The following is an 11,675-nucleotide window of genomic DNA, read 5'->3' on the forward strand; positions in this document are numbered from 1 at the left end:
AGTAAAACTTGTGAGAATAATTATGCTACTGTTATTTATGATAATCCATGCTACTTTGATAAATCTTATGATAATGCTTTGTTTGTGCCTGATGTCGAAATGCATGGTACTAAAGAATTTTGCGTAGCAAATGTTTATGATAAAGCTCTTGATGATGGTCCTATGTTACATGATAATATTAATTGTACTACTATTGAAAATGGGATTGGAGAGTTCTTGACTTTATCTATGAGTCCCATATCCTTTGAGATTGATCAATCATCTTGTTATATTATTGATAAAAGTGGGTTTGAAAGTTTTAATCCTATTATTTCTGAGCTTGATAAAAATTATGTGTTTGTGAATCATGAAAAGCATGCTGTATGTGATAGTTATGTTGTTGAGTTTGTTAATGAAGCTACTGAAAATTATTATGAGAGAGGAAAATATGGTTGTAGAAATTTACATGGCACTAAAACACCTCTCTATATGCTGAAAATTTTGAAGTTACTCTTGTTTTACCTTCTTATGCTTGTCACTTTGTTCTTCATGAATTTATTTGTGTACAAGATTCCTATGCATAGGAAGTGGGTTAGACTTAAATGTGTTTTGAATTTGCTTTTTGATTCTCTCTTTTGCTTCAACACTTATTTCTTGCGAGTGCATCATCAAAATTGCTGAGCCCATCTTTATGGCTATAAAGAAAGCACTTCTTGGGAGATAACCCATGTGTTTATTTTGCTACTGTTTTGTTGAGTCTTGGAAGTTGTTACTACTGTAGCAACCTCTCCTTATCTTTATTTTATTGCAATGTTGTGCCAAGTGACGCCTCTAATCGAAGGTTGATGCTAGATTTGGATTTCTGCGCAGAAACAGATTTCTATCTGTAACGAATCTGGGCTGTTTTCTCTGTAGGTAACTCAGAAAAATATGCCAATTTACGTGCGTGTTCCTCAGATATGTACGCAACTTTCATTAGTTTTGAGTTTTCTGATTTGAGCAACGGAAGTACCTGTTTAAAATTCGTCTTTACTGGCTGTTCTGTTTTGGCAGATTCTGTCTCTGTTTTTTGCATTGTCTCTTGTGGACTTTAAGCAAGGTTTTCTAGACGTGGAGAGCTGTAGCTAATGTTTTATTGAGTTCTTGCAATGTGTCACTACAGGACCAAGGTGGATTCAAGTTTTTTGAGTACTAACCCCTCTAATGAAGTTTATGAGAAGTTTGGTGTGAAGGAAGTTTTCAAGCGTCAAGAGAGGAGGATGATATATGATCAAGAAGAGTGAAAAGCCTAAGCTTGAGGATGCCCCCGTGGTTCATCCCTGCATATTTCAAGAAGACTCAAGCGTCTAAGATTGGGGATGCCCAAGGCATCCCCTTCTTCATCAACTTATCAGGTTTCTTCTATTGAAACTATATTTTTATTCGGTCACATCATATGTGCTTTACTTGGAGCGTCTGTGTGTTTTTATTTTTGTTTATGTTTGAATAAATTCGGATCCTAGCAATCCTTGTGTGGGAAAGATACACGCTCCGCTTTTTCATATGAACACTGATGTTCTTAGCTTTATTTTAATGTTCATGGCGGAGTTGAAAGCCGTTGCACTTATTGATATTTGGTTGGAAACAGAAAATGCTTCATATTGTCTTGAATAATTTGATACTTGGCAATTGTTTTGAGCTCTCAAGTAGATCATGTTTTTCTTGCATCATGTAGTTTAAACCTATTAGTGGCGAAATACCGTAGAGCTTGTTGAAACTGGTTTGCATGATTGGTCTCTCTTAAGGTCTAGATATTTTGTGGTAAAAGTGTTTGAGCAACAAGGAAGACAGTGTAGAGTTTTATAATGCTTGCAATATGTTCTTACGTAAGTTTTGCTGTACCGGTTCATACTTGTGTTTGCTTCAAACAACCTTGCTAGCCAAAGCCTTGTACTGAGAGGAAATGCTTCTCGTGCATCCAAAACCTTGAGCCAAAACCTATGCCATCTGTGTCCACCATATCTACCTACTATGTGGTATTTCCTGCCATTCCAAGTAAATACTTCATGTGCTACATTTAAACCTTCAAAATGCTTCTCAATTTGTGTTGATGTTTTATAGCTCATGAGGAAGTATGTGTTGTTTATCTTTCAACCTTGTCATTTACTTTTGACAGACTCTCACAATGGACTAGTGGCTTCATCCGCTTATCCAATAATTTTGCAAAAAGAGCTGGCGCGGGGTTCCCAGCCCCCAATTAATCAACTTTCATTAATAATTCTCTTCACATGTTTTGCTCTGATTCATCAGTAAGCAATTTAATTTTGCAAATAGACACTCCTTCATGGTATGTGAATGTTGGAAGGCACCCGAGGATTCGGTTAGCCATGGCTTGTGAAAGCAAAAGGTTGGGAGGAGTGTCAACCATAAATAAAACTAAAATACATCTGTAAACAAAAGAGAAGAGGGATGATCTACCTTGCTGGTAGAGATAACGTCCTTCATGGGAGCCGCTCTTGAAAGTCTGGTTGATGAGGTAGTTAGAGTGCCCACTACCATTCGTTGACAACAACAAACACCTCTCAAAATTTTACTTTTATACTCTCTATATGATTTCAAAACTTAAAAAGCTCTAGCACATGATTTAATCCCTGCTTCCCTCTGCGAAGGGCCATTCTTTTACTTTTATGTTGAGTCAGTTTACCTACTTCCTTCCATCTTAGAAGCAAACACTTGTGTCAACTGTGCATTGATTCTTACATACTTGCTTATTTGCATTCATCATATTACTTTGTGTTGACCATTATCCATGAGATATACATGTTGAAAGTTGAAAGCATTTGCTGAAACTTAAATCTCCCTTTGTGTTGCTTCAATGCCTTTACTTTGAATTTATTGCTTTATGAGTTAACTCTTATGCAAGACTTTTGATGCTTGTCTTGAAAGTACTCTTCATGAAAAGTTTTGCTATATGTTATCTATTTGTTAGCAACTATAGATCATTGCCTTGAGTCACTTCATTCATCTCATGTGCTTTGTAATAGTATGATCAAGGTTATGTAAGTAGCATGTCACTACAGAAATTACTCTTTTTATCGTTTACCTACTCGAGGGCGAGCAGGAACTAAGCTTGGGGATGCTGATACGTCTCCAACGTACCTATAATTTCTGATGTTCCATGGTTGTTTTATGACAATACTTACATGTTTTGCTTGCACTTTATAATGTTTTTATGCGTTTTCCGGAACTAACCTATTAACAAGATGCCACAGTGCCAGTTCCTGTTTTCTGTTGTTTTTGGTTCCAGAAAGGCTGTTCGGGCAATATTCTCGGAATTCGACGAAACGAAGACCAAAGATCATAATTCACCGAGACGGACCAGGACACCGAAGGGGAGTCAGAGGGGAGGCCTGGGGCCCCCACACCATAGGGCCGCGCGGGCCAGCCCCTGGCCACGCCGGCCTATGGGGAGGGCACCCTGTTGCCCCTCCTGCGCCGCCACTTCGCCTATATAAGCCCTTTCGACCTAAAAACGCGATACCTTTTTGACGAAACTCCAGAAAGACTCCAGGGGCGCCACCACCATCGCGAAACTCCAATTCGGGGGACAGAAGTCTCTGTTTCGGCACCCTGCCGGGACGGGGAAGTGCCCCCGGAAGCCATCTCCATCGACGCCACCGCCTCCATCATGCTCCGTGAGTAGTTCCCCCATGGACTACGGGTTCTAGCTGTAGCTAGTTGGTACTCTCTATCCCATGTACTTCAATACAATGATCGCATGAGCTGCCTTACATGATTGAGATCCATCTGATGTAATCGGTGTTGTGTTTGTTGGGATCCGATGGATGATACATTATGATTAGTCTATCTATAAAGTTTGTGAAGTTATTGTTGCTGCAATCTTGTTATGCTTAATGCTTGTCACTAGGGCCCGAGTGGCATGATCTTAGATTTAAGCTCTATAATTATTGCTTAGATTGTATCTACAAGTTGTATGCACATGTCACTGTCTGGAACCAAAGGCCCCGAAGTGACAGAAATCGGGACAACCGGAGGGGATGGCGGTGATGTGAGGATCACATGTTTTCACCAAGTGTTAATGCTTTGCTCCGGTACTCTATTAAAAGGAGTACCTTAATATCCAGTAGATTCCCTTGAGGCCCGGCTGCCACCGGCTGGTAGGACAAAAGATGTTGTGCAAGTTTCTCATTGCGAGCACGTACGACTATATATGGAAAATATGCCTACATGATTAATAAGCTGGATGTTCTAACTTAATGCTTTGAATCCTATCAATTGCCCAACTGTAATTTGTTCACCCAACACTTGTCACTTGCTATTGGAGAGTTACCACTAGTGTAGATAGCTGGGAACCCCGGTCCATCTTTCATCATCATATACTTGTTCTACATGTCATTGGAAGTAGTATCAACTATTTTCTGGTTCTATTGCTCTCATATTGCTATTACTGCTGCTGTGTTACTATTACTACTGCGCTCATATTACTGCTACTTTCACATCACCCCTGTTGCTAGTGCTTTTCCAGGTGCAGCTGAATTGACAACTCAGTTGTTAAGGCTTATAAGTATTCTTTACCTCCCCTTGTGTCGAATCAATAAATTTGGGTTTTACTTCCCTCGAAGACTGTTGCGATCCCCTATACTTGTGGGTTATCAGCGGCGTCTCTGGAAGGTTTTCCGTATCGTGGCTCTCGGTACTGGGGGTTTCGCGACGGAGGCATTAAGTAGGCGGAAGGGCAGAGTCGGGAGAGTCACGGGGGCCCCACATGCTAGGGCCGCGCGGGCCCCCTCTAGGCCGCGCCGCCCTAGTGTGGCGGCGCCCCGTGGCCCCACTTCGCCTCCCCTCCGGTCTTCTGGAAGCTTCGTGGAAAAATAGGCCCCTGGGCGTTGATTTCGTCCAATTCCGAGAATATTTTCTTACTAGGATTTCTGAAACCAAAAACAGCAGAAAACAGCAACTGGCTCTTCGGCATCTCGTCAATAGGTTAGTGCCGGAAAATGCATAAATATGACATATAATGTGTATAAAACATGTGAGTATCATCATAAAAGTAGCAAGGAACATAATAAATTATAGATACGTTTGGGACGTATCATACATCTTTGCAAATTTTTCTAGCTTTTGTAGTTGACCCAGGTATTTGAACTATCATGACATGCTTCAAACTGATGGGTTGAATCTTACTAGTGCATGCAAAATCTTCCGTAACAAATGAATGCGATGCTCCAGAATCAAACAACACTCTTGCAGGTACTGAATTAATAGAGAACATACCCAGCACGACATCTGGCGCTTCCTGGGCTTCTTCCGCACTCATGTGAAAGAGGCGGCCGCTGCGGTTGTTGGGGTTGTTGGGGCGAACTTCTTGCCGTTGGTGACACAGCGTTGCTGCTAAGCAGGTGCAGTGGTGTTGGCGGCGATATTGGCAAGTCTCTTGGGGCACTCATTGGAATAGTGTCCCACTACGCCACACTCATAGCAAGTGATGGTGGCCTTGTCCTTGGTAGCGACAGGAACAACGTTGCTCCCAGTTCTCGGAACAGTGTTGGTGTTGTTGTTGTTGGCGGGGGCTCTCATCGGAGCGCGGTTGAAGTTGTTGTTGTGGTGGACGTAGTTGTTGTTGCTGTGGTTGTTGTGGTGGGCGCCTCCTGGCCTAGGGTTTCCTCCACTCCGGTTCTGAAAACCCGGACGTGACATCTGTGTTGGTGGCTTGTTGTTTCTGGGGGCGAACCCTCCGCTTGAGCTGGGGCGATACCTCGGGGTATTGCTGGCGCTTGCGGTTTTCATTGGCCTGGTTCAGCTTGCCCTCCATCTGGATGGCGGAGTCAACAAGGGCTTCGAGGTCAGCAAAAGGGATGTTGACCAACACAGTCTGCATCTCATCGTGCAGTCCGTTCAAGAACCTCTCCTTCCTCTTCTCGGTGGTATCTGTCTCGTCAGGGGCGTACCTTGACAAGGTAAGGAACTTGTCGCGGTACTCCACCACAGTCATCCTACCCTGTTGGAGTTCACGGAACTCGTCCCTCATCTTCTTGATCAGGCCCGGGGGCACGTGGTACTTGCTGAACTTGAGCTTGAAGTCTGCCCAAGTCATCATTTGCCCCGCGTTTAATGCGCGGGCACTAGTCCACCAGGCACGTGCAGGTCCTGCCAAGTAGTGCGTGGCAAACATCACCTTGTCATTATCTTCCACTCCAGCAACTTCAAGATTGTTCTCCATTGTCTGGAGCCAATCATCAGCATCAAGGGGTTCCTCCGTCTTGCTAAACACCGGTGGATTGGTGTTCTGAAAGTTCTTCAGCTTGGAGCCCAGATGATCATGGTTTCCGTGGCCCTGGTTGTTCTGCGCAATCTGTTGCAGTGCAGCGATGTTGGCTTGCCTTTCAGCGCGTTCATCCTCTCTGTCTTCCATCATAATCTGCAGCATTTGCATCAGTGAATCCTGACTGGCGCTGCGAGTTGGAGGTGCCATCTGAACATGAAGATAGATCATGAGACGAGAGGGAAATTTCTATGGCTTGTTTTGGGTAAAGTTCAAAGTTTAAAACTTGAGTTCTTTACATGTTGAAACTAAACACACTTTTATTTCATTCATGATGCAAACAGTACAAGGTAACACATCGGAGGGTTTGAAGAACCCTTTCACCAAGCTACGATACATTGGGACCGATACAACTCACACCTACGCAAGGTGCACAAGTGACTACTCTCCATCAATATTTATTGGGACGGTGTCATCCTCATTGGGGTAGAAGGCCAGATCATCATCATCCTCCTCATAGTCGTTGTCGTTGCTCACATAGGAGTAGCCATCTCCTTGTATGTCTTCCCCTTCGCGTTCTCCCTCGAGGGCCTTGAGCTGGTCGTCCTAGGTCTTGATGGTCTCCTTCAGTGCGGCGATCTTGGCGCGGAGGCGAGAGATGGTGTAGTCCTTCTTCGCGTTCTCACGGCGAAGAGTCTTGCGCTCCTTGGCGATGATCTTGATGGTCTCATCCTTCTGGGCCATCTGGAGGTAGGCGAAGTTGGCGAGGGCTCGGGAGTTGTCGAGCTGGATGTAGGTCTCACACAGCATGTAGTCGGTGTGGTCCACATGGTTCCTCAACTCAGAGTGAGGCAACAGATCCATTGGTGCCCCCATGGAGTCATGCCTTGCCATGTGGAAGTAGAGGGTTCCCCGGATTCGGGGCAGCTCCAGCCCGCACAGACGGGCCAGTGCTTCCTTCATGGCACGAGCGAGGCCGTCCGCCCAGGTGTTCTCTCAGAGGGAGAACTGGATCCTGCCAGTCATGGGTGGCTCGAGCTTCCCGCGTAGGTCAGCGATGATGACCCACTGCATCTGTCCTCCGGGCTGGTCGGTGACCTCACCCCCGAAGAACTCCGGGAAAGGGCGCCCGAGGAACATGGATAGCTCTGTCAGGTCCTGCTCGAACACTAGGCCTCCCCCATTGCCTAGCAGGTAAAACTCCGTCTGGGTGAACTGCTCCATCTGTAGAGGAATTTGATGAGTAAGTTAGAGAAGTGCAAGTGTTCAAAATTTTATATAACTTGTAAGAAAAAGGCATGAACTTAAGATTTGAAAAAGATCTTAAGGTAAGAGTGTGAATATGTTTTCATAATTATTTCTTTTATTAGTTTTGAATCTAAGTGTTTCAAACGTCCATTCTAAACTAGGGGCTTCTAAGGTCAAACAATGGCTCTGATACCAACTTGTCAACACCCGGATTTTTAAGTCCAGATGCCTATTATGCCGTACATCGCAATCCCAGGAAGATTGTTGTTGCGAGACATAACAGTTGAATACCATAGAGTCATCATTTATTACAACACATAAATGTCTTACATCCATAGATCACATGATCCAATATTACACAAATAGTTGACCTAATGATCAACGAACATAAGTAGCGGAAGCGAAGTAGTAGGTGGAACTATCTATCCATAGGCCAATGCTTGACGTTAGAAGCATCCTAGTTCTGGTAGACGTCCTGCTGACCGTCATCCTCATAGTGTTGCTCCTCTTCATAGTCTGGCATTGGAATAGCCAGGGACACAGCCATGAGTACTTTAAGTACTCGCAAACTAATACTAATGTAAGTACTTATCAAATTTTAAGGGTTGCTAAGCTCTAGGTTTATTTGCATAAAGCCAAGTTTAGTTCATAAACATTTAGTAAAGCTGCTTGAATCGCTAGACTAACTCAAGTGGGAACATTAGTGTCATTCCCACAACATCAGTTGTGTTTTCAAAACTCAAGTCACCATTCAATTTTTACCATTCATTTTTAAGATAAAATCTGACAACGGAACAATATGGCCTTTCCAATCGTCCGTAACCATGGACACGGCTATTCGAATAGGTTTAACACTCTGCAGAGGTTGTACTCTTGTGCCACAACTTTTGATTACATCTGTCGGGGATAACCCGGAATCATCGTAACTCAGTACGCGGATCATCAACCATAACCTTTCACTTATATAACCTAGTATAGGCACCTCTCCCCATGAGCTTGGCCTCCCGGTGAAAACCAACTGTTAACCCGGGAACTGCACAGGGCTTGGGTCGTACATTCACTTCATATTCACATCATTTCACTTGTAACGGAGGCAGCCTCGGCATAACCCCTATGATGCTTGTTTAGAGGGAACCCATACTAAACTACACAAGTTTCTAGTTAAGCCCTACCCATAATCAGGTATTGTGGGGGTACTTGTATAATTGGAATGGTATCGCATCCAAACCCAATCATCAGTTTTCATCAAAATTCACCAAGTCATTTATGTCATATTCACCTTCAAAATATTTCAAAGTAATTTCATTTCACATGTTCCCATCTAGAGTAGTCAATTTTATTTATTTAGCAATAGCAACTAGTCATGAGGGGGTGCTATCTAGCTTTGTTTACTTAGGCTAATTTTGATGCTCTTGTTCTATTCTAGACCAAGTGAATCATTAATCAAAAAGTAATCTTTGAAATATAAAGCAAAAATAAATTGCAAGGTAAAAGCATAGGATAGGATCATTAAACATAAGTAATATGTAATGGTGCCTTGCTCTTGTGGAGCTTTGCATTAGGGTGGCTTGCAAGAGTGTTAGCTTGCCTTGAGCAGGGTAGTGGTCAAAGCTTTCCTCCTCCTCCTGGGAGTAACCCTCCTCCTCTTGATATTCCTCGTTACTAGCGTCTATACACGAATACGAGGTATACAATCACCACACAAACTTAAGTGCTAAGCTAAAACACACCAAAGATTCACACAAGCCTATGCTATCATCACATCTTATTAGCACGGTGATTTACTTTGTTTTATTTTAAAGAAAAATAATTTCTTCTCATTATAATTATTTATTAGTATAGCTCTTTAATGCTTTGGAGGAAATAATTTCCTCTCATTGAATCTTATTAAGATTTAATCTCTTCAAATAATAATAAGGTATGAATATTTGTTGACCAAGGTCAACACTTCATATCTATTATTTGAGAGTAGAATTTAAATGAGGTGCTACACATCATGCATTTTAATAATAGCATGGTAATGATTTTATATCACTAAGTAATAAAATATGAGGTTCATTAGACTAAGGTCATTACCTCTTATTGAATTACTTAGGATCAAGATTTAAATGAGAGAGTAGCTCTCATACTATTTAAATAAATTTATTTGTATGAGTTAAATGGACTAGAAATCGCTCCATAGCCATTATTCTGCTCTAGTCCATGATCATGCAAAACAACTAGGGATTTCTATTTTCGTGCCCTCGGGTCCTTAGTTGTACTCAGTTTTCCCCAGCCCCTTAGTTTTTCCTCAGTTTTACCCTAGCCTTTGTCTGAAGACCCGCAGAAGGAGCTCAGACGGAAGGAATCCGTTTATTTGGACGTTCTGTGCTGACGTGTTGCGCCGCGTCGTCTGTGGGGCCGCGTCGTGTGGGGCCGCGTCGCGTGGGGCTGGTAGAAAGGGACCGCGTGGGACAGGACGAGAAGCGTTTGGTTGCACGTGAGCAGGAGCTGGGTTTTGTCTCTCTCGGCCCAAATTGGCATTTTTAAGAGCACCTTTTCCCCTCTTTCTCTCTCTGTCTTTTTCACCAAATTAGTATCAAATCTAGAGAAGCTTCTATTTCTGTCTTTCTTCAATATGGCAGCAAATCTAGTAGCAAATCTCTGGGGTTATTTATGCCTTTTGGCCCTCGTTTTTTGCCCAATATGGCAGCAAATCTAGTAGCAAATCTAGAAGCTAGTATATGATAAATTCACAACAGCATAATCACAAAACTAAGTATAATACATAAACTGCATACAGCAGCCAAAAGCAGGCAATAACGTTGTTAATGTTCACGACAAACTAAGCTGAAAAATATACAAGACGCACGCAATGTATGGACAACAAGAAGATTAGGATGAATGAATTTGTTCTTCATTCCTCCTCATATATTTCTTCGTCGCTCCATTCGTGCATTTCCCCAAGGAAATATTCATTGAACTCCTTCCGTCTGCAGTGTGCGGCCAATACATCCTCCAAACGGTATGGCCTGTGTTCATTACTCATACCGTAGCTTCCTATTCTATCCACACGTCGGCCACTCATCCCAGGCCTTTGTATCATGAGAGTACTCTCTGATATAACCCAAATCCGCGTAGTAGATGCTGCCAGGTCGAAGTGTCGGGTACACTCTGGTGTCGACGGAGATACACCGGATATAATTCACGAAGAAGGCATTACTGCCAATGTTACTGACCGGATGGAGAGAGCGGCTCTGAGTGTCCACACGGTACACCAAAGGTTTGCCCGCCAAAGCCTCGCTGACCAACAACACAAGCAGCAGATCACCATCCGACTTCACAAGGTAGAACTTCTGACGTCCAAGTTCTGGAAATGAAATTAGTGTCTCTATCTTGACAGTGCTCGTGCGCTGTCGCAATCCAGACATTGGTGCACACTATTCTTCCGATCTCAAAATTGTCCGCAGCTACTGCATACAGTTCACCATTGAACGGGGTAATGCAACGCAGACAATGGTTCTTGATCGAAAATCTTCCTTCTCCCCAATCTTCATTTATATCCTTAGTTGGAGTGCTCTCATCGACCCAACCAATTTCCGACGGGTAATTGGCGGCAACGAAGATCATAGTCGGTGATTTGATAACAGCGACTGATTTCAGAAAAACAGATGGCATCTGCGCCTCAAACATAGTGTTCGATTTCTTTGTGAGTGGGTTCAGCAGCCGTATCTTGTGCGGCGGGTTCTTCTGGGCAAGCACGATGACACCACGGCAAAAGCCGACGAAGTAGTATCTAAAATATATTGATGAAGATAACATTCAGCACTAAGATGTGTTTAAGATTGAAAATAAAAAGGTAGATATGGAGGAATTTGAACCTTGTATGAACTTCCGATAGATCTATGGTGACGTAGCGTGATGTGCCGAGTTGGAGGAAGGTGAACTCAGCGACGCGTGGAAGGGCGTGGTGTAGCATGATCCATTCGTCCAGGTGCACGTCGGGCTCAGGCAAACCTGAGCGCCAATTTCTACAGACTTGCCTCATAGCAGAGTAGGTGTCGGCGTACTCCTCGTTCGCCAGTAAGAATTGGCCGATCTTGTGAAGTGGTCCATCAGCCGAGAGAGAGGCCCAGTTCACGGAGGCGCCGCGCTTGGATGCGCCGCCCTCGGAGGCGACGCGCTCGGCGGCGGCGCGCTCGGCGGC

This window comes from Lolium perenne, chromosome 5 (genome assembly GCF_019359855.2).
Source record: "Lolium perenne isolate Kyuss_39 chromosome 5, Kyuss_2.0, whole genome shotgun sequence".
NCBI lineage: Eukaryota > Viridiplantae > Streptophyta > Magnoliopsida > Poales > Poaceae > Lolium > Lolium perenne.